We start from the raw sequence: 23,248 nt of genomic DNA, 5'->3' as shown, positions 1-23,248 counted from the left end.
CAGGTGGCATTTTCTCTCATTCAAAGTGTATTTCCATTTATTTGCTCATTAAATGAAAGTGCCTAAAAAAATAGGACCATGATGGTAAGAAAATAATAGATTTTATAAAACGGAGTGTTTTGTTGTTGTTGTTATTTGTTTTTTTTTAAAGTTCTACTCCTTGAATCACTGGTTCAATGTCTTCTGGCACATCAGCAGCAGGAGGTCTGTTCCAGGTTTACATACCCACTAGGGGAATCACAACCTTTCTAGGAACCAGGGGGACCAACTGTCCCGGTTTGCCAGGACTGATGGGGTTTCCAGGATGGAGGACTCTCAGTTTTAAAACTGGGGCAAATCAGAATGAGTCGGTCACCCTCACAGAGACAACAGGGTTCACACGTTGTTACTTCCAACTTTATTATAACAACAGAGCCAGCGAGCTTGGCACTTTACTACACGAACTAAGACATGCTGACGCTCTAGTCTCAAAGTGCGTGCCACCAAGTGTTGCAAATGCTAAACCCTGAGAGTCGGCAAAAGAGCTGTTCGAAAGAGGGTGGGATCTGAGCCTGCCAAGGATCTCAGCCGCCAAGGGATTTTTCACCTCTCCTTGACTCTGCATTGTAGACCTTCTTCTCGAAGTTCTTTTTATTGAAGCCATGGTCGATCTCATTCTGCTCTAATGAGGTTGTTGAATTCAAGACCATCAGCTTATTCCTCACAATTCTCAGTGGCACTTTCAATAAATCTATCTATTTAAAGTCACACGTGTCTGTGTGGGGCGGCAGGGAGGAGGTGGCTGCAACTGCCACTCTCACAGGATGAGACGTGCAAATGCCGCCCGACTCTCTGCTGCATGGGACACCCCTTCCCCGCCCTCTTATCAATCACCATGCGCCAGAAAGATGCCTTAGGTACTCATTAAATAGTTTGTTCACTTGCATCTTTATATTTGCCTATGCATTTAAAAGGAAAAGGAAAAACAAATGTGCACTAATGCTTAGCTTCACTGCTCTGCTGTCCTTTCCAACTCAGACGTGATTTGCTGTTTTTGATTAGCACACGACCTCAGACAGACTTTCAAACTGCAGCGTTTGGAGATCTGAAATACTGTCAAATCTTTTAAACAGCAACTGCAATAAATCAGAAAACATCATCACCATGCTCCTGCCTTGATTCACTGTGGTCGCACGTCATGGACTAGGAGGTTCAGCTCATTAAAAATGTGAAGGCTGTAATGTCTGATGAATAAGACACTCACATCAACACAATTGATTTCCTCCTGGTATAAAACAATGAAAGTGCCAACAGCTCAGTGGTTTAGCGGCAGAGCAAAGAACAGCGCTTGCAGGCCTGGGGTCAGTGTCTCCCTTCCACTGGCAAAAGAGCTGGAGACCACAGTGACGTCAGCCAGTGCACACCAGGCTCGTGGGATTAGGAATGCTTCGTGCTTTTTGTAGTGTCCACTTGCAGCAGACTGAAACAAAAGCACCAAGAAGAGTTACGGGAGTTGAGCTCTTATAGTGGGAGGCGAGGCAATACCTTTTTGCCTTGCCCCCCAAACCAGAATCCCACACACAATGTGGTTAAGTCAGGAATGTGACATCTTCTCTTCCACACCTGTGAGCCAGAGCACATCCCAGAAAGACCTTATTTCCTCTTCACACAAATGCTAAAGAACAAAGTCATGCCTTGTCTGGGTTATGCTGTTTGTTTTCCAGTCTGCTGGCATTAAAATTGTACCCTAAAGCACCTATCACGTCTCATGATGCTCTGTTAAGTCCTTTCAAAAGTCCTGACTTTGAACACTGGGGCCATTTGGAAGAAAAAAAAAAAACCCACAAAAAACAGATCTAGTGACTTAGTTGCTTCAGTTATCATGGGGGAAAATCACTCCAGTTCCATTTTAAACATAATTAATTAAATAGAATGCACATTGTCTGAAGTTTACAAATGTGGGGAAAAAAACAAACCCAGCCTCATCAGCTTCAGTAAGCTGTTTTGGTTTTGTTCCTTTTGCAATTCTTCGATTCGGCAGCTCTGCATGAGATGTCATGCACAATGAGCCGGGGCTCGAGATGCTAAAACGGAAAAGCTCTTTTGTTTTCTAATTACTGACCTCCAGAGTTTAGTGTTAGAGTTTATATAAGCAATTATATAGTACCAGAGTTCTCGTAACCAATTATTGAGGACCTTGGTCCAAGCAGGATATAAAACTGCTCATGCCTGAATTAACATGGTAAAGTTAAATCTTGTCTCTTTCAGTACTTTCTTATTTTTTAAGAAGATTTATTTATTTTAGAGAAAGAGGGGGAGAGAGAGAGAGAGAGAGAGAGAGAGAGAGAGGGAGTCTGAAGCAGATTACAAGCTGAGCTCAGAGCTTGACATGGGGCTCAATCTCACGACCCTGAGATCACCACCTGAGCCGAAACCAAGAGTCAGATGCTTAATGGACTGTGCCACCAAGGCGCCCCACTCAGTACTTTCTTATTAGGAAAAGTTCTAATGGGTTGATTTCCGGCACAAGGTAGAGGGCAATTACTAGGAATAGAAGTATGAAATGAAGCAAAGAAATAATTTAGAGAGACTAGAAAACAATTAATGACAAGAGTTTTCTGTTAAAAAGTATGTAATCATGGTCACTGGAGGGCTATTTAAGCACTGCACATATATCACAGTAATCCTTTTTTTTTTGAGAGAGAGAGAGAGGCAGGAGAGGGGCAGAGAAAGAATCTTAAGCAAGCTCCATGATGAGCATGGAGCCTTCACAACACTGAGATCACGACGTGAGCCGAAATTAATGAGAGTTGGACGCTCAACCAACTAAGCCACTCAGGTGCCCCACGGACTGTGATAATTCTTAAAACTTTCCGAGTCACTGCCAAACTCGAGAACCAGATGAACACCAATGAATTCTCTCCAGAAAACTCCATCTCTATAACTTCATGCAGGTTTTTTCATACAGTCTAAGCTGGTTCCATTAATAGGTCCAGGGGCCCCAGGTCAAGGACCTCAGGATTAGAGCGTGAGAATGTTGAACCATCAAGAGCATTTCCACCATCTAGCCATAATTTTAGAGTATACTGCGGAGGAAATACCTTCCATGAAAGTTAAGTACTTGAAGGTAATTCCTTTTGAACAAGTGGCACAGTCTAGGGAGATTTCTGTTAAGGAGGAAAAGGCTAACATGATTTCTTACACCCTCCCTCGATGATAAAAATACAACCAACCAAACAAAAACAAAACAAACTAAAAATTTCATTCAGTCTACGTGTCATGTTTCCTTCAAGAAAGATGGAAGGAACCTGGACCATTCTATCTGATGAAGGCAATTGTCAGCAGGAGAAGCATAAATGGGAGCTGTGGATCCCTACATAGGGAGCTAAACAGGGATCTAAACAGATGATCCTTGGAGTATGAGGAGCTGAGTCAAAGACTCTTTTCCCCACGTACAATCCTTCATTCTTCCCTCCCCTTTCTTCTCTATTAAAGTCATTATCAGTGATGTAACATTAATGCAGGATAACAGATAAATGGAAACTAACTCTATTGTACCCATTCTTACTAATTCTATTCAATGCCATTGATTATCACTTTGTTTCATATGCTGTATTTATTCATTTTAGCATTGTGAAAATAAAAGTGAGAGCTTCTCCTAACTTTGCCAATGACCCTGAACTCTTACTTTTCCTTTTAAGGTAAAAAATGGTATCAGCCAAGAATTTGCAATTGTTTTCATTATGGCCACCTATGTTTTCCCTCTCAGAGAGGGTTGTAGACAACTCACCTGAGAAGCTGGAGGGGATTTATTGTGCCTCTGGTCCCCACTTGCAAAAGGCAGGCATTTTATATTTTATGGTTAAGAGAGCCGAGGCTGTTAGAGAAATACTTCATATTCCTATTCTCTGGACAAAGTTTTGTTTCTCTTACCAATAACAGTGTTTGTTCTTAGCATCAGAAGACCAACTCATGGTCTGCTGTTTCTGCTCTTCACAGACTGATCTGGCTTCTGTGGTCTTCACTCTGGTTCTGTCATTTGAGAGTTGTAGCGTACCAGAGCTTGGTCTGGAAGCTTGGCATACCAATGACTCTTGCTCACTTTCATCTTCTTGGTTGAACTCTCTCGACACTTGTACCCTGTTCATCCTGGGCACATGAATTACTTGTTCCTCCCTTGCTGGATGACAAGGAAGGCTTATGGTTTATGCTGTCTCTCTGTGACCTGGCATGGTGGCACTGAGAGCCCAAATACTGTAAATCTTCAGGAACCAGTTAAGGAGGGAAAAGGAAAATGTGGAGTCAGGGATGACTCTTATCCCACTTGGTACAAGGTTGCCATGGCAACCCCACCTAACTGTCTCTCTACCTTGCTCCTCCCTCGGATCTGCTTGCTGGTTTGGGTGTTTAAGGGCGTTTGCACAGAACCGCCTCAGTTCCGTGAGCCACATAATTTTACTTTTTTTTTTTAAAAGATTTTATTTATTTATTTATTTGAGAGAGAGAATGAGATAGAGAGAGAGCATGAGAGGGGGGAGGGTCAGAGGGAGAAGCAGACTCCCCGCCGAGCAGGGAACCCGATGTGGGACTCGATCCCGGGACTCCAGGATCATGACCTGAGCCGAAGGCAGTTGCCTAACCAACTGAGCCACCCAGGTGCCCCATACTTTTATACAACTTAATTTTATACAATTTCTTTCTTTGAGTAGTGATAAAGAAGGGACTAAGAGTTTCAAAGTCAAATATGAACATTTTTTGACCACAGTTTTGCACTTGACCAGATGCAACAAGGCCATTTTTCATTTCCCCTCCTTGAAGCTTTGCATTCCCTCATCCTTTATTCTCCCTCCCCTGAACGCACTCCTACACACACCCACACCATTTGAATGTCAATTGGTGATATTCTTGAAGGAATCTTCCGAAGAGAAATTCTAAACATTAAGAGGCAGGATCCTAAGTATCTTGCAAACTCAGAACCCTTCTACAATTAAGGCAAAGCAGAGGAAGTGTAAGGAAAAACCAGGCTCGGCATAATGAAATCTAAACTTTTTTCATTTGAAATATCTTTTCTTAAATAATAGGGAGGTTCACTTCCCTTACTTTTAAACAGGATGTTCTTTAGAGGTTCTGAGGGAATAGAGGGAGAGAAAACCTTGCTATAATTTTTTTAGTGGCTTGTGAAGCCTGGCGGCCATGGTGTGTGTTGCCAACCCCGGGTCGGTAGGTGATCTTCCACAACAAGGAAGTGTGAGGAGCTGGACAAAGGCCAAAAGCAAGAACACAATGCCAACAGTGAGACCAGACACCAGAAGCACTACCAGGAGCTGAGCACAAAGGTGGAGTCAAGAGGCTTTGAACCCATCTGCATGGGGCAGACATACCACATCCGATGATGTGCCGAGGGGGCTGAGGGGGAGTTCGCTCAGGCTGCAGTTTGCAACCCTCTTCAGACCCAGAAGCATGGGGCTCGATCTCTAGTCGCATGTGAGACCCAGTGCGTTTCACTCTAATACCACCTCTTCCCTCACTTTCTTTCCTTATTGAAGTCCTTGACCTGTGTTCCTTTCCATGCCTGAAACCCACACAAGGCTCTCATTTTTGTCCCCAAACTTGTTTTCCTCGCTTGGAAATCTTTCTTGACTATCTCTGGGATCAAAGGAAATAACAGGAATGACTTTTCATCCTTCCTGAGAAAGGCTTTACATTCTCTCTAATGTTTGCTAACATTTCTGTGGCTGTCATTAGTATGTTAATCTCCACTTTCCAGCTCTCTATCTTCGGTGCCCTCAGTGGAATGCTCTTCCTATCTCTCCTGGAAGTTAGGCATGGCCACTCAACCTGCTCGGACCAATGAAATGCACCCATCCATGTGGCTGCTTCAAGTATTCATCTTGTCACGTCTCTTCCCCCTGCCAAGGTGACAGGAAGGACATGTGGAGATGTAGCCTCTGTTAGCCTGTGTCTCTTAACAGAGCCCCCAGTGACTCATATTGGACATAACGTGTGAGCGAGAAATAAACATGTGTTACGGTAAGCCATAACAAAACCTAGCCCATTCTGAAAGACACATGACTATCGGGTCTAATTTGGATCACAAGTCCTCAGACCAAAACTGCAGCTTATCAACTCTTCAACACAATCCTAGTGGGGTGGTTGGTTTTGTCATTAATGAAGGGTGGAGAATACATAATTTACTTAAGGACTCACAACTAGTATGTGGCCAAGTTGGAACTTGTTCCCAGATTTTACTACTCCAAATCCCATACTCTTTATACTTTATTGTGATGGCAGGAGAGAAGATTCACTTCTAAAAAGCAACAGAACAAAATTTGAGAAGGTAATGAGAAAAATACTACAAGCCATATAAGAAAATGCATGCTTTTATGTCAAAAAAATGAATAGTACTACTGGGTGCATCTGCCAAGATTTAGACTGTTTTATTTTTGCTTGTGTTTCTTCCTTCTGGTAAGAGAAAAGTTTCTGGGTATCTGGTGAAAAAACTGGGATTCTCATATGAATATCATTCTCAGGCTGGGTAAATTGAACTTAATAGAATTTGAACCTGAGTAAAATTCAAGTAATAGTATTTTTTGAAACCATAAGCATGAGAGATCATGTATGTCAAAAAGGATCTGGAAAGATACGTACCAATTGTTAATGGTGGCTCCCTCTGAGAAGAGATCAAGATTTTCTGCAGGGTGGAAACTTTATAATAAAGTTCTACTAGCTGTGGTAATGTGTTATTTGGATACTTTTCAATAAGAATGTATTTATTAATTATTTGTATAATTAACACACCCACATAAAATGTGCTGAATAACTACTGACCCCATAACTGGCGGTGAGATGGTAATATTTGGTAATTGCAATGAAAAGCTAGACCTGTTTGGAATTTGGCTTAGTTGATCAGCACTGTTTAAAGTGTTGCTAAAAATCCTTATGTTTAGAAGAAAATTGTTCAGAAAAAAAGGAAGAAGTAAAATATGTTTCATGCTGAACACTGTATATCCAAATTGAATTATTTTGTGATTTTTTTGATAATGGTAGCTATTGAAGGCATTAGTGATGGACTGAAATGATAAAGAAGAAAAAGATAGCTAAATAGAAATAATCATAAACGTCAAATATTACTCAACTTCTTTAGCTACAAACACATAAAACACATGTATGAAAAAAGAAAATCAAATAACTCCATACTCTAAGGCACTTTGGTTACTAAATTAAAGATGAGTCCTTTAAATTTAACATGCTCTTATTATATCCTCTTGTTTCCAGAAAGGAAACTAGGTTTGAATCTCTAATCTCTAAAGCAATCAACAATTACACAATATAATGATATTCTGTTGTTCCACAGGCATACCTTATTTTGAGGTATGATATAATGCTGACAATAAGGCAATGGACTTATGGTCTTCATCCAACGACTAGTTTCTCTATAACCATATTCTATAGAGAGCACCAAGACAAAAGATTTGGATTCAGTAATTTTTATTTAAAACTTTAACTAGAGATTCTGAGATTCTTACTCTAAACATGATAGTGGTATGTTTCTTCTGTCTGTCTGTCTGTCTATCATCTATCTATCTATCCACTTACCTACCTAATCTATATCTTATCTATATATCTACACACATACGCCTTGGCCCTAAACTTCTAGCTCTTAGCTGGTGAACTCAGAATCCAAGGGGAAGAAACTGACAACTGTGTACAACATTGAGGACTCTGTTTTGTCTGGATATTGCTTTCAGTTGCTTAGTTTGAGAGGAGATAAACACTAGTCTCTACTACTTTTTCTTCTCAATCCCATCAAGAATTGACTAACACTTCCATTTTGTTATACTGTTCATCACCAGTAATGAAGGATATGAGTTTAAATACATGAGAAACATTCAAGTGACACTCTTGGAACATTACCGTCTTCATAAATATGTTTGGAAGAAGTTGCTGACCATCTGCCTTAAGAGATTTCCATGCACTTCCTGTGACATTTGCCCTCACTAAAGTTTGGGTTTACTTTTTTACTTTTTATTTTTTTAAAGATTTATTTATTTATTTTAGGGGGAGAGAGAGAGAGAGAGAGAGAGAGCGAGCACACAATCAGGGGTAGGGGCAGAGGGAGAGGGGGAGAGAATCTCTAGCAGACTCCCTGCTGAGCACAGTTTCTTTTTTAAAGAAAAAACAAACTAAAAAAAACAAAAAAACAAAAAAACAACAAACCAAAAAACCACCTTGGATTCATGTGATTGCTGAAAGAAAGACTATAGTCAAATGTGTCCCTCTGGTGAAGAATATCAATCTGTGTAAGTATTTTTTTCCCAAAGAGAAGGATTCACTCAAAAGCAGCTTTTCATGACTTTACCATAAACTTGGAAGACAAAGCTTTTATATACAATGTACAACAAATGGACAATTCACAGCCATCCAGCCTACCTGGGAGCCTTCTAGTCCAGGGTAAGAGGCATCTCCTTCTTTCAAAGGAACCCTATGAAAATGTGGAGGAACTGGAATCCTCATACACTGCTGGATGTAAAATAAAGCAGCCACTTGAATGTTCAGAGCAACATTATTCCTCACAGCCAAGAAGTGGCAATGACCCAAATGTCTGTCAACTGAAGACCGGATAAATAAAATGTGCTATAAGAATAGAGTGGAGTATTACTCTGAAAACAAAAAAGAAAAGAAAGAAATAGAATACTGATGCAGGCGGCAACATGGATGAACCCTGAAAATATAATGCTAAAGTGAAAGAAGCCAGTCACAAAAGACTGCATATTGTATGATTCCATTGATGTGAACTGTCTAGAATTTCCAATTCACAGAAACGGAAAGCAGATTAGCGGTTGTCTGGGGCCATGGGGGATGTAGGGCTATGGGAATGTGGACTGACAGCTCATGGCTACAGGATTTCTTTTTAGGGTGATGAAATGTTCTGGAATTAAGACTGTGGTGATGTTTGCACAACTCTGTGAATCTACTAAAAACCACTGAACTGTATACTTTAAATGGGTGAACTTTATGGTATGTGAGATATATCTCAATAAAGTTGTAAAACAGAAGAATTCTGTGCTCTCTCCAGGCACAAAGTCTAAAACCATAACTTTGGAAGTAATTTGCCCATTTTGTGACGATGGTGAGGAGGATGACAGTTATATGCTGGTGGCTGTATAAAAGTAATACATTAGACTTTCCATTATACTAATACTAATGGAAAGTGGTCATATTTAGTGAGTGAGATTATGGAGTATGTTCTCTTTACATTATGTACTTATATTGTTTTAAAATTCATATATTGAACATATACTATTTCTGTAATCAGAAAAAAAGGTTAAGTGTCAGAGTTTTTAAGAAAAGTTTTCAACTAGAAGGTCTGGGGAAGAAGAGAGGGGCCACTGCTGGGGAAGATGACGGAACTGAGCTGGGCTTTACAGGGTGGCTGGGATTGGAAAGAGAAAGGCCAAGGGAAGGGCAACAGCTTTCTAAATAGTTCTCTGACTTTCTAACATCATTGCTTACTTTCTCTGGGGTGAGGGTGGAGATGTTCTGCTTTATTTACCACTGAGTCCCTAGGGTCTACAATGGCATCTAGAATATAGGAGGTGCTCAATAAATGTTAACTGAAGCCAAGAACAAATACGTGTTGCTAGAATCCTTTTTCTAACCTACAGATGACAACTGGGGCTACCATGTGCAATATATATTGTGTCTTTATACCAATTAGAATAAGGTGTTCTCTTCTAGCTCCTCTCTAGAACTTGTGTCCGGGAGTGTCACTCACAAGCTCACCCATGACCTGCTCCAACACCGCTGCCTGTCCAGCCCTTTCCAATGGCCCCACCGCCAACTGCAAACGGGACAAAATCCATACGCCTGGGCAATCAGAACTCTTCTCAATAGGACCCTGACTTTCCTTTCCCATCATAACTATTTCCAACGCCTATTTTGTGCTTAAGCCATAGTAATCGTATGCTTCCTTGTGTTGGCTCCCACTACTGCCCTTACCCCAAGAATTCGGTGCTTCTAAGCCAAACACCTACGATTTAATAAAGCTGAGTCCTCTACATTCTGACAGTTTTCCGTCACTGTCCAGGACCTACCCTCTGGTCCTTGCATGCTTCCCTTCTGACTCTCCTTTCATCTCACTCTCGACTCCTTCCTCATTTGAAGTTCTATTCCTATTCTTGGGATTTAGATCAGGTTTTTAGCATGAGGTAGGCACACCAGCTTTTGACTCTCAGCTTTCTCTTTCCTCGGTCTGGTTTTGGTCTCCTCTGGAAAATATCCTTGGTCCCCCTGGACAAAACTGTCAGCTTGCTTCAGGTGGACTCAGCAGTCACTTTCCTCTAACGTACCCAGCACATTGTACAACCATCACAGGACCTTGACCATATCATATTATGTTGTTCCCTGACAAATTTCCACCTTTAGACTTTTGGAGCTTCTAATGGAAGGAACTACATCTTAATATTAGGCACTTAGCCCTGTGCCTGGCATGTATATAACAGGTGTTCAATGGATTCGTACAGATTTATTCCTATGAATAAATGAAACATGGAGACAGGAAATGGTCTGAGCAGAGAAAGTGGGACTTTTGGGGTAGATTCTAGAAGGATGGAGTCAGAATGTGAAAGTTCTTGAAATCCAAATGGAAGAGGCTAGACTGGTGATAGAAAGACATAAAGGGTCACTTTAGATCACCGAGAAGGGAAATGGCATGATGCAAACAGCATTTTGGAAGACTTAATTATGTGTCACCATCAGGGTGGAGCAGAACAAAGGAGAGCCTGTCATCACAGCAAGTACTCCATGAATGTCTGTTGTTCAGATGGTGGTGCCCAGAGGAACTCTCACAGAAATACAGGTGTGAGGTGACAGAATGAAGAAAAGTGCAGGGATTCAAGAGACCATTCAAAGCAAAGACAGGAGGGGCTCAGAGGCTGATAGGAAATGCTGAGGAGCGAAGAGCAGAGCCACTGACAGCGGAGTAGAGCAGAACCTCAGGCCAGGAGGGAAAAGCTGGGTGGGGAAGCCGGTGTGGCGAGGGGGAGAGCCCTGCTCTGAGTGTCCTCAGATGCGGGAGCCGGTCTGTGTGCACGTGTGTTTATGTGACTGTGTAGTGAGGCACGTCTCTGACACAAACCTTGCGCTGTTCCAGTAAGTCCTCCCCGCGGTGCACCACCCCTGTCCCGGGTTTCATTTTCAGCCAACAAAAACAAAATTACTCATAAAATTAATGGAAACAATCTGCTTTTTCCTTGCCATAGAAAGGATTTTTTTCTTAATTACATTTTTTTTTTTTGGCCTTTGAATCATATATCCTTAGTTTGATTAAATCCCTTAGAAGTCAACTAAGCATGAGAGGTTTGCCGTGTGAACCCGAGAGTGGGTGTTTACTTGTAGGATGTAAACAGAGGGGCTGTGGCAAGCCACACTTAAGCTAGGGTAATGCGTGTGCGCTTTCCTTCTCTGGTGCAGAATTTAGTCCTCGACCTTTTCCAGAAAGTAAGAGCTGGTTAAAATGTCAATAAAAACTGAGTCTCTAGAAATCTCTGAGTGTCAAGTTAGATTTTCTAATGTGATCTCTTCTGTTTCTATAGGCCTTCCCTTTAAAAAGAAAAAAAACGTTCATTCCATCTACATTTTTTTTCTTTTGTTCTCTCAAATTCTCCCTAAGGAGGCAAGACAGGTGGCACAATCCTTATCTGAAAGATATTTCTATATATAAACTGAGGAGCTTTCTAGATGATATAGTTTGTGGGGCTGAAGCCAGGCCTTAACTGTAAGACCAAGTACTCTTTACGCCAACCTCCTACCTCTAAGTCCCTGAGTGTGAAAGTGTCAATACGTTTTTCAGCAATGGGAAAAGCTAAGGGAACTCTTGGACAAGCTGCAGATAATGGGGCACTAGGCCAGTAGATGTAGACCCTAACATGTCTGCCATCAGGCACTCACTCCTGTAGGCTATGGACGACCAAGGCCCAAGTGTGTGCCACACGAGAGCTTCATGGCAGATGGTTCACGTCTGTCTTCAGTCCCTCCTGGCTTCCCAGCAAAAATGGAATTGGTTGCCAGAGAACACAGACCGGAATCGGGGCTGATATGAGTAAGTGAGTAAGTGCCTGGCCTACAGCTTTGACCTCCAAAAAGGATCTTAAGGGAAGCAGGTTCTCCCATTTGTCTTCATAGTCTGTTCTTTTGTTCACAGCCCCTAGCTTCATACCTAAAACCTCTGTCATCTCCAGACCCGATGGCAATGGCTTTATTACCAAAAGGATCTCCTCACTGTAGAAGTTACAGAGGAGCAAAAAGGCAATGAAACTCGCCCATAATTCTGCTTGATCAAGAGAAAAACACTGTTAACATTTTGCTTGTATTTTTCTTATTTCTATGCACATATGAGTATATTTTAGTTACTGAAATGGGTTTGTACTATACATAGCTGCTTTGCAACCTGTTTCTTTTACTTAGGGAAAGGCATACAGCATATTTCAGTGTGTCATTAAATATTACTTTTATGATTCTTTAATAGCCACAGCATGAACTGCATTATTATTTAAACATTTCATTAAAACTAAGTAAACTCCCTGAAGGCAGGGGTGCTGTGAATTTGTGATGCATTCTGTATCCCAAGCATTTAGCAAAGTACCCTTCATGATAAACACTGATGATATTTATTAGGGGGGAACATCTGGTTGAATTAATCATGTGGTTGTGTTTTGGTATCTCAGCTCACAAGGAGAATCTGAAGACTGTGGATCCATTACCAATGATCCTATTACACATTTAACCTAATGTTCATGAGCTCTTGGTATTTGAGTGCAGTCAAAAAAAAAATTGTACAATTCAGTGAGTTCTGTATCCATTGGATATCGGTGAGGTTCTTTGGCTTAGGCCCAGCTACGGGGATGGGCAGAAGACCTGTGTTCTAGATGGTCCCGTTTAGCCTTTGGATAATACTTATTGTTTGGTATAACTGGGAGGAAAGTGAATTTGCCTAGTTGGATAACTTGGATAACTTTTATAACACTAAAATAAAATAACAGTAAATAAAACAGTAAAATAAAACAACAACAACAGGATAAACATTCCATAAATTTGCTTTGCATTTCTAAGATTGGAATGTGATCATTTTAAGAGTCTTCAACCTTCTTCTGTTTGACTACTCCACAAATGTTTTTGTTACACTGTATATTCTTCTGCACGTTTTAAAGCTGAAATGGGATTTTTTTATCATAAATTTGAATGGTAGTAAAGGATGTAATGTTTGGCTTACTGAAAATATTGACATTTTAAGCTAAAGATTTTACATCGTTCTTTAAAGTGGGTCCAGTGGAATATAACTATATTGGATCTACCATATTCTATTTAAAAAGTACATGAATAAATTATTCTTTAACAGTTGGGAATTTTACATCATACATTTTTCTCCTTATCTTGTACATCCATTGCACTTCTCTAACAGAATTTTATCCTAACATAATACATTCTTATCCTGGAATGTCGTTATCACCCTATCATACTCTGTAACATAAATATGTACAGGAATTTTAATTTAGTTAAAAATTTCCCAAGAAAATTGATCCAAGTGATAAAATATTACAAAATTGAAAATAATTATTAAAAATAAAACTGAACTTTTACTGGAAACGCATCTCTTAGTGAGGTAGATGAAGGTGGCTTCCCTTCTTCCCAAATCAGTTGGTGTATCCCTGGAAGAACAGTGTTTATTACTAGAGTAAGTCTGGGTGCTTTGATTAGAGGAGGCTTTCTGGTAGGTAGAAGTGGATGTATCCCTTTGTTGCCTGGAGGTCTCTACAGCTGAAGACAATACTACATGGTAAGGCTGGGTTGGGAGAGAGGATGCTTTCTTTGGTGAAGGGGAAGAAGGGCCACTGGGAAAGGTGAAGCAGCAGGTGTTTTCAAGAAGAATTTTAGCACAGAATAGGAAATTAGGAAAGAGTCTGGGTGTAGAGGGGCAGATTCATCCTAGTTTGACTACAGATAAGATGTGATCCATGCTTTACAGGAATTCATAATTTGATGAGGGAGACATATAAATGAACCAAAATAAAACTGTAATGTGAGTGCAGTAGTAAGGTACAAGGTGAAAGAGCTAGAACAATGACCTCTTCTTGGAGAAGTAAAAAAAAAAAAGAAAAAGAAAAAAATAAGTCTGAAAGCTTAAGGAAGGAGGCATTTCCACGGGGAGGGAAACAGGTCTAGGGAGCGGGAGAGGGGGGCATGTTCAGCACCCTGAGTGTCTCCACGGCTGTAGTCCTGAAAGGGTTTGGGGGGACGGGGGGGAATTAGGTGGAAACATCGATCAGGGCCAGACGATGTAGGGCTCCTTATTCTCCAGCCAATGGGACCGACTGGAACATTTCTAAGTAGGGAGTGACTGATCAGATTGATGTTTTGGAAAGAAAACTCTCTTAGTGGTGAGGAATACGGATGGTGGCGAGAAACGGGAGTCGGGGTAACTAGAGGCAGAGAAACAATTAAGGAAGCAGATGAGGAAGAAAGAGGGCCTCAACCAAGGCTAAAGACAATGGGGAGTGAAGAAAGGCAAATGGACTTTAAGACAGTATTCAGAAAGGACTGACAGGCCGTGGGGGCCCACTCAGTGTCTGGTTAAGAGATAGGGCCTCTTATGGAAGGTGCTGAGCTTTCTAGTTTGGGTCACTGCATTGATGGCGATACAATTACTGGACAGGAAAGGAAATACAGACTCTTCCACTGAGGGTGGTTCTCACCGTCTCACTCATGTTTATTTCTACACCACCTAACAGCAGGTAAATGAAAAAGTTTACCAGTGCATTTGACCTCACTAACTCTAAGTTCAACAAGATGGTACCTCTAGGCAGGATTTAAAGTTTGTTTTATGATAAAATTTGTGGACTGTACATAGGTGACTCTTAATAATAAAGCAATAATCTAAAATCTAGGCCAATTGTTGAAAATAACTGTATGCATTAAGAAAAAAAAAACTAATATATTTTTAAAAGACAATATAAAATGAAGTTAGTCAAAGATCAAAATGAGGCAGTTTGGCTAAAATTATATAGTGTCATGTGTTTACATTTCAAAGGAGGCTATAAAGTGGCATTTGAAAAAAAGATTTAAAAAAAGTTATTCTATTTACTCAAAAAAGCATCTTGTAGCTCATATAACAACTCTAGTTGTGGAAGCTGCAGAGATAAAGCCTGCTTCAATTAGGAAACCACTTAAAGAGAAGAGGTCTGGAGATGGATGGTGGTGATGGGTACGAACACTGGGAATATATTTCATACCACGCTGAACTGTACACTGAGAGATGGGTAAGTAGGTAAATTTTACATTATTATGTATTTTACCACAGTGAAAAAAGATGGGAAAAAATTGGATTGAAAACCTGGGAATTCAGAAACAAGTTTAAAAAAATTATTTGGTTATAATATAATCACTTAAAATCATTTTTCCTTTTTATTTGGTATATTCTTCATTATAAAAAATTAAATACACCCTCTCCTCAACTGTCCCTTAAAATAAATATCTGTATCTCTCTCTCAAAAAAAAATCAAATACAAGCAACCAAAATTATTTTTGATTAGCAAATCAGTTTTCACTAAAGTGAAATGACCTAATTGTATCTTTCCCCTTGTCTTCCTATGTGGACAGTACCAAGGTGTTTAATACTGTGGTCTTTAAACTACTCTAAATGTTATTTTATATTAGAAAATCTGCAAATTTATAATGCATACTATCTTTTACACACACAGAGTCATTTATTTCTGCCATCATCAGAACTAAAGGGTAAATTCCAGCACACTGCGGAGTCATTTATGATATGGAAACAATAAAACACTTAAGAGCAAACATTTTCTCTGTATATAAAATTAAAACATAAGTCCACAGTTCTAAAGAGCCGCAAATTCCGGGGGAAACGTGTACTAAGATGAACATTTATCGTTATTTTTAGGGCTGTGATGAAGTTTGACTCCAGTCTTTTCCATATCTGTGAAAACACAGGGAACAGCTTATCATAACATCACTATTTGACCTCTAAGGAACAGCTCATGTCATCACAGAGCAAAAGTGCTGGCGAAACATTTATCTAGATGAAAGACCTCAAGCAGTTAACCTGCTCAGCAGAGGCAATGCAACCAGGCAACAGGATAATGACCTCTATCCAAATGTGGAAGGTACATCAATTTAATACCCTGACAGCTTGACAAAAGACGATGGCAGCTCAGCAGGAAAACATTAGCCATGATAATGCAGGGTACTGTATGTGAAAAGAATGTATTATAAAGCACAATGCTATTTGGGCTGAGGAGGGATTTTTTTTTTTTAAACCAACTTTATATTTAGGATGGTAGTCCTGCCTAAAGCCTCCTTCCATTCTTTACCTGAAGAACATCCTGATAAAAGTAAAAAGGCAGGGTGGATTAAATTGATAGCTCAAAAACAAATCGAGTTTCCTCACTAACCCAGGAGATGCTGCACATCATTTCTGGCAGACCTGTTACTTTTCCGAGTGCAAAAATCTGGGTAATGGCAAACCGGCTTAATCCATTTGAAAAAGATGGGTCACTCAAATACGTGTGGACAAGACCAAGGTTTCCTGTGTATGTTATTTTGTTTTACTTTTAAAGGGAGAAGGCACTCGGCACACTTTGGGGGTGCTACTGATCTTCAGCTCTAAAATTTCCCCACTGCAAGTTCATTATTAAAAAAAAAAAAAACAGTTTCATTCCAGAGTGGTAGCATGATCATGCTTGTATGTTTATTCAAGGACCTTTACTCTGTGACAGGGGTTCAGCCTGTGAGGTTTTCTCTACACATGGCAGGCAGCTGTCAGAACCAGTATGAGGGGTGAAAGGGCAGCCCGGCTGCTCTGTTAAATCACGGGGTTCCATCAACATCTCAGAATTCCCACCGAGTGGGAGCTGGGAGACCAGAGATTAGAGTACACTGGAGTGTGTATATTAGGTCACTCAGTGTCTATCAAAGCGATATCACGCCGGTGAGCTGTACAATAGATTTTACTGTGTTCTGTTCAAAGAAAATGCAAGGAAAGTGGACATGTGTGTAGCAGACCACAGCTGAACACTGAATTCTTCTTGTCTTTAAATGGATGGATTTATTATCCACAAGATGAACGAAGAATAGGGGCACAATCAATAGCTTTGGAAATCATGCAAAGCTGGTGGTTTTATTCAGCTCTTGGAAATGACTGCTCAGCAGATGCGTGAGGAAGCAGTCAAGGGGCTGGGGTGGAAGCCCAGCCCAGTGGAGGTCTGGGTTATGACTGTGGCCTTGGACTATGAACCTGGTTTACGATCTCGGATGGTCACTTCACCTCGGTTTCACAAAACTTCAGGGTCCCCATTTGTCAACTGGAAATAATACTACCTACGCTATCTACCTCTCCAAGTGGGTAAATGAAAAATACATTCCTAAATGAAGAAAGGACTTTTAAAAAATTGAAAGGAATGCAGCACGATGGTGTAATGTGTGGTATTCCAGAAAGGAAACATAGCCTGTATTAATGGATATTTGGTCTACATATAAAAATGGGTAAAAATGGAAAATGCCTACTCCTTCAACACTTAATTAATTCCTTTTTAACAGAGAAAAATGTATGTTCTCCAAGGAATCATGTAGTCTTTAACAAGATAATGGATATAAGGTGAATACCACCATGCCTGACAGGTAAAGTGAAACTTCAAAGAGCTTAAACATTTTGTTTAATATTTTATTTCTCAATTATGACTTCTGCAAGGTCTCCCTGACTGTGATAAGCATACACCTGAGTTTATATTAATAACAACAGCTAACACAAACAAAATGCTTACTATGTGCCAGGCACTGTTTTAACCACTATACAAAAGTTAATTTATCGAATTCACATAACCATATATAAAGTGGCCCCAATTATCAGCTTTGAGGCTCAAACACCATCTTATAAAAAACATCAGGTTCCGCATGATGATCTCCTTTTGGTCTAAATACATTTTCTAATCTTGTGAAGTGTGAACACGCCAACTACCTTCTACAAAATGGCTTTGTTTCTTACCTATGAGATAGATACTATTCTTTCCACATTTTTTTTTCCAAATGAGAATATTATGCCCCAAGAAGTTAAGTGCTTTGCAAAACAACCAAGTGGCTGGCCCAGGATTCACACACTGTACTGCTTCTCTTTCCATCGGAGGAGCCCAGACCCCCTGTGACACAGGGGCAATGTCGTCATGTCCACTTGGCCAATTTGGAACCCAATACTGAGACATCAGGTTGAGCCCTAATTAGTTACCCAGCAAATAGCCCCAAATGCAACATGGCATTGAGACTAGGTTCACAGCGCAGCCATGACCCTGTCTACACGATAGCACTCGCCTGGGCAGTGAGTTGCTTTAGTGTGAATGCAGAAATGGCCACCAAGTCAAAAATGCACCGCCCAGGCAAGGGAGCTGAAAAGATACCTGGGTGAACGGCAATTCAAAATGTATTTCTAACATTCGCCACTCTGAATGCAGAAACAATACCATACAAGGCAAATGTGGGGGCCTTTGTCTTTTCTCTTTTAAACTAGAAATTTTTCATTATTGTTTGGACATAAGTCCTTGAAAATCTTTAAAAGACAGTAAAGAAATTCTTAGATTGAATTCCATTTTGTCTGTTTGTTACTGGATTACAAAAGAGTATGGAATACAAACAGGCATATATAGAGCTGCATAGAACAGCTTTGTAGCTTTCCCTTCAATAAATTCAGAGATTGTCTTTGTATCCAGTGACCTTTTACGGGGAATTTAAAATAAAAAAAAAAAAATCAAAAGACACAGTACAATTTGTCCATACCAAAGACCCAATTATAATTCTCAGCCTCATCTTTTATGGTGACTTCTCAAAATTGAGCTTCAGTGAGCAACAACTGAAAAATATTCCTCTTTTCTGAATTATATTCTCAAGTGAAGGAAGGATCTGGATGCTTCCTTTCCAGCTCTTGTGGATGAATGCCCTCATTGGTGATTGATTCTTTAATGAGCTTCACCAGTGGGTCCAGGAGCAGCACACAGGCTGCCCAGCTCTCTCAATTTTTCATAAGTAATCACTTCAGATGCAGATTGAGCTGAGTTGTTGGGACAGGTCAGAGAAACCAGGGAGTATGGAAAACAAAACCTGAAATTGAGATGTACTGACAAACACATTTCCACATACTCAGAGGCCTTACAAATAAAAAGGGAAAATGCCGAATTACTTAGATGGTAAAACCAGCCCCAACAACCATCAGCTCCTAGGCTGGATCAGCATCTTATTCAAAAATATAAGGCTCTGTATTATGATCCTCTTATGGGTTAAATTCATTTTCTAATCTTGCAAAATGCAAATGGAAAGGCATCCAACTGCCTTCTACAAAATAATTTCATTTCATAGATTTTGTCATCAGGAGGGCAGCTAAAGCCTGCTACATTGCTTTAAAAAAATTAATTAAGAGGCACTTCTGGTTCAGCCACTTTGCAAGGCCATCCTATTTATTCATAAATTTTATTAATTCTGAAGCCAGTTGCTCCTCAATGGTGTATTTATGTTCAACTAGGTCAGGTCCACTGGGATGATATTTGGTCTTTCACAGCAGACACACAGAGCCTATACGGGTAGCAGGCTCAAGCTACCCAACACACTTCCTGTCCTAAGATATGACTACATGTATTTGTTAGACTTCTGTGAAAAAAAAATCTGTATAGAAATCCAGATACGCATTTCTCCAGTGTCTCTACAACTAGACCTTCTACACATAAGGCTGTCAGTAACACGCTGCCTCCTGATTAGGGAAACAGGCATTTGGCAAATAGCTCACTTGAGATGGTTTGTGGAGTTTGGGAGAGTTAACAGTGAAGGGCACTGACAAAAGTAGAAGGAAACAGTGAAAACTGCTCTTTAGCGTTTTGCTCAAGAAGTATGTACTCGTTGACCAAACCCACACATTTTCAAGCATACTGCAACAGAATAAAATTTAGTAAAGACTTGGGTGAGAGTAAAAAAAAAAAAAATGCATGCTTCTATTCCTTCTAGTCCTCAATAATGCCATGACTGAATAACTTTGAGAATGATGATGCTGTAGAGACAACTTTAAAAATAAAAACAATGCGGAGGCAACTGACATTTACAATGTCCAAAGGCACGCTAAGAGTCTCACTTCTCCTTTCAGAAAAGGGGGTGCAGGTCCTACTTTGAGGACTATTCGAGCCATTCCCAGTTGATGGGTAAACATTTACAAGCATTTGGGATGTCCACTCTCTTGGTCTTCTTGCCGTCTGATTTTACTCGGGGGGATGGGATGGATGCTATTCCCTTTTGAAATTGTTATTAGCCAGAACTCACTGATGGCTTAGCACAGAATGTGAGAGTTGAAAGGGCTTCTGGAGACCCAAAACTCTATCCTTATTTTAGAGAAAGGGAGCCAGAGGCCTCATAGAGATTAGATGACATGCTCAAGGTCACAGCTAGTTGGTGATGAGGTTAGATTTAGTCCAAAACCCATATCTTTGGACTCCTACTATGGTACTCATTCACCCTATCACTCTAAATGTGATGAAAGACAGATAAAGGACACCAATTCCTTACAGTTCCTATGTCAGCACGTGATTATTAGATGCTGTTAACTCTGTGAGTTCTCTGAGGTTAGAAGAAATGTGCTGCATCCTAAATGTCACAGGCCTGGAAGTAATCAAAAGGAAGCTGGATGTTAGTTGCTACTCTGCATAATGCTTGCAACGTATCTGTGGTTGCTTGCAATGTATTATTAGAGCCTGGGTTTTGTTGTGACTGTATGAACCAAGCCGCACGGGGAATGCTGAGAAGTGATCACAAAAATACCTTTCTTTCCCTACTGTCCCTCAAGCAGCAGGGATCAAATAACTGTTTCTCGGCTGTCTGTCGTTTAAACAAAAATAGCGCCTTCACTCTATGTGTATCTGTGGCAAGTTGGTGTTCCTTCCTCTTCTCTGTTCTGTTCTATTTTTTTAGACCCCAACCTTGGATCACCAGGGGATACTGGGACTAGAAAGGACCTGACATGATGTTTTACAAATTCATCTTGGATCCCCCTTTGGTACGTCACAGTTTGTGTTCGATAAGGGCAGGCAGAAAAGTGGCCTGAAATTGGATGTGGGGCTTGCAGAATCACCAGCCGCCAATCTTGAGACGGGAAGGGCTTTCTGCTCCAAGGATGGCAGTTTCCATCCGTATTTCGGGCCAGCTACTAACGCCGACGTTGCAATAATGGTGCATTTTATTCATCTGTGGCATAGCCCGGCCTTTCTACATCTGTCTAGGAAATCACAGGTGGGACTTGGAGGGATCGTGTGGAGTCCACCCGACTTCCTAACTGCACACACATCTCCCGATTCCTTTGCCCTGGCTCTGGCCTGGCCACTTACCAGCCCGGCATGTTTCTTAACCATACCCTGCCCTAGCAGCCGCATGTGTAAAATGGGTATAGATAACAGTAGTAGCTCTCTTTGAGGGTTGTTCTGGGGCCTTAACAAGTAGTTATAAATGCAAGACTTATATAGGATCTGGCAACTAAGCATTGTGGAAATATTAGGTATTGCAACTGTTATTTCTACTCCACAAAAGTTAAGACTTCCTCATAGTTTTGGATCTCAGTTGGCTGTAATTTTACATCAGTGAGGAATGGCTTGTTAAGCTAATGAACATCATATGGCTATATCATACTGATTCGCCCACTCACCTCTTACTGGACGTTTAGTGTGTTTCCGATGTCACGCTATGCAGATAATGTCGCCTGCTAGCTGCACTTCCTGAAATCTATCCTTGTAGCTTCCCTATGAGGTAGATGCTCTTAATACTGTCATTTCCCAAATAAGGAAACTAACACTTAGACAATATAGACACAATATGATCATGCAACTTGTTAAGGGTTACCTGTAAGACTCAAGCCCATGATTTGGGATCTCAAAACCTTAATGAATTCCTTATGCATGTGTTTATCCAAAATGGTTACAACAACAATTAGTTTGTGTACCGAAAGTTGCAAACTCCATTTATGTAAATTTTTTTCTTATATGGACCACCTCATTTCTCAATAATTCAGAATAACCACAGTGTTATTTTCCTCTTGGGCCTAAACTCCTCAATTTTAAACCCTCGGCCTATTATTAGGAATACTTACATTGCAAAACCACCAGCAGCTTCATAAAACTTTGTGCTGGCTTCTAAAGAACCTAGACACTTCCTTGCACCAATTTATTCCAGACTGTCTGGACCAGCAGGACATGGGGTGGACATGAGGAGCAATTTCAGGGACTCAGGGAGACAATATAATTACATTCTAGCAAGACGATCTTTGCTGCTTTTACTGGCTATGGGCTCGTACAGCACATTTAATACAACCTGACTAACTGCCCTGTCGGTCAGGGGGGAAATCGTCACTACTGGGAGCAGTGAACGGGAGCAATGAATCCCATTGGTGCTACTTCTAGGAACATACAGATACATTTGTTTTTTTTGAAAACAGGGATGATAATTGAGGAACAATTATGTAAGTATTCTTTTTTTAACAATTTATATTTATTTATTTGAGAGAGAGAAATAGAGAGAGGGTGAGAGCGGGGGGAGGGGCAGAGGGAGAGGGACAAGCCGACTTCCCACTGAGCAGGGAGCCTGACTTGGGGCTCCATCCCAGGACCCCAAGATCATGACCTGAGCCGAAATCAAGAGTCCGATGCTTAACCGACCGAGCCACCCAGGAGCCCCTATGTAAGTATTCTAAACACATAATTTGTATTACTGTATGCACAACACTTCTCAGAGAAGGGAGTCTGGAGGGGCTTTGGCACCGCTACATGTCCAAACTGAGGCTGTCCTCTCAGACTATATGTCTCTTCTCTATAGGGCTCTATAGCCCTAATAATGGCTAAAATTTATAGATCACTTACTACGTGCCTGACACTATTCTAAGTATTTTATGTGTATTAACTCCCTTTAATCATCATGACAACCCAATGAGGTAGATACAGTTATTATTATTACTACTATCTTCCCCATTTTATCCATGAGGAACCAGAGGCGTGGAGAGGGTAATCGACTTCTCCAGGTTACAGAGTCAGCAGATGGTCAGGCTGGGATTTGAAGCTGGGACTCTGACCCTGGGGCTTTTGCTCTTTGTCACTATCCTAGGCCTATGGGTGCCCCCTGTCCCTGGCTCCCTTATCTTCTGCCTCACAGCCCAGTTCACAGTAACCTGCTCTTGTTCATCCTTCCCATT

General features: G+C 40.7%; 1 protein-coding gene across 5 annotated transcripts in view; it reads right to left on the bottom strand.

Moving 5' to 3' along the window:
- Positions 1-23,248, bottom strand: part of CDK14 (cyclin dependent kinase 14) — a 542,651-nt gene that overhangs the window by 13,022 nt on the left and 506,381 nt on the right. Inside the window, exon 15 of one of the 5 annotated variants that reach the window (XR_012380203.1) lies at positions 1,244-1,459. The exons of the other annotated variants lie outside the window; for them this stretch is intronic. The gene's annotated coding sequence lies outside the window, so the exon portion shown is untranslated. The remainder of the gene's footprint in view (positions 1-1,243; positions 1,460-23,248) is intronic. 5 annotated transcript variants of the gene reach the window in all.

Source organism: Callorhinus ursinus, unplaced genomic scaffold (genome assembly GCF_003265705.2).
Source record: "Callorhinus ursinus isolate GAN/ISIS: 27379988/994484 unplaced genomic scaffold, GSC_fseal_2.0 scaffold12, whole genome shotgun sequence".
NCBI classification, from domain to species: Eukaryota; Metazoa; Chordata; class Mammalia; order Carnivora; family Otariidae; genus Callorhinus; species Callorhinus ursinus.
The sequence above is the reverse complement of the archived record's forward strand: the minus strand, read 5'-3'. Positions and strand labels throughout refer to the sequence as shown.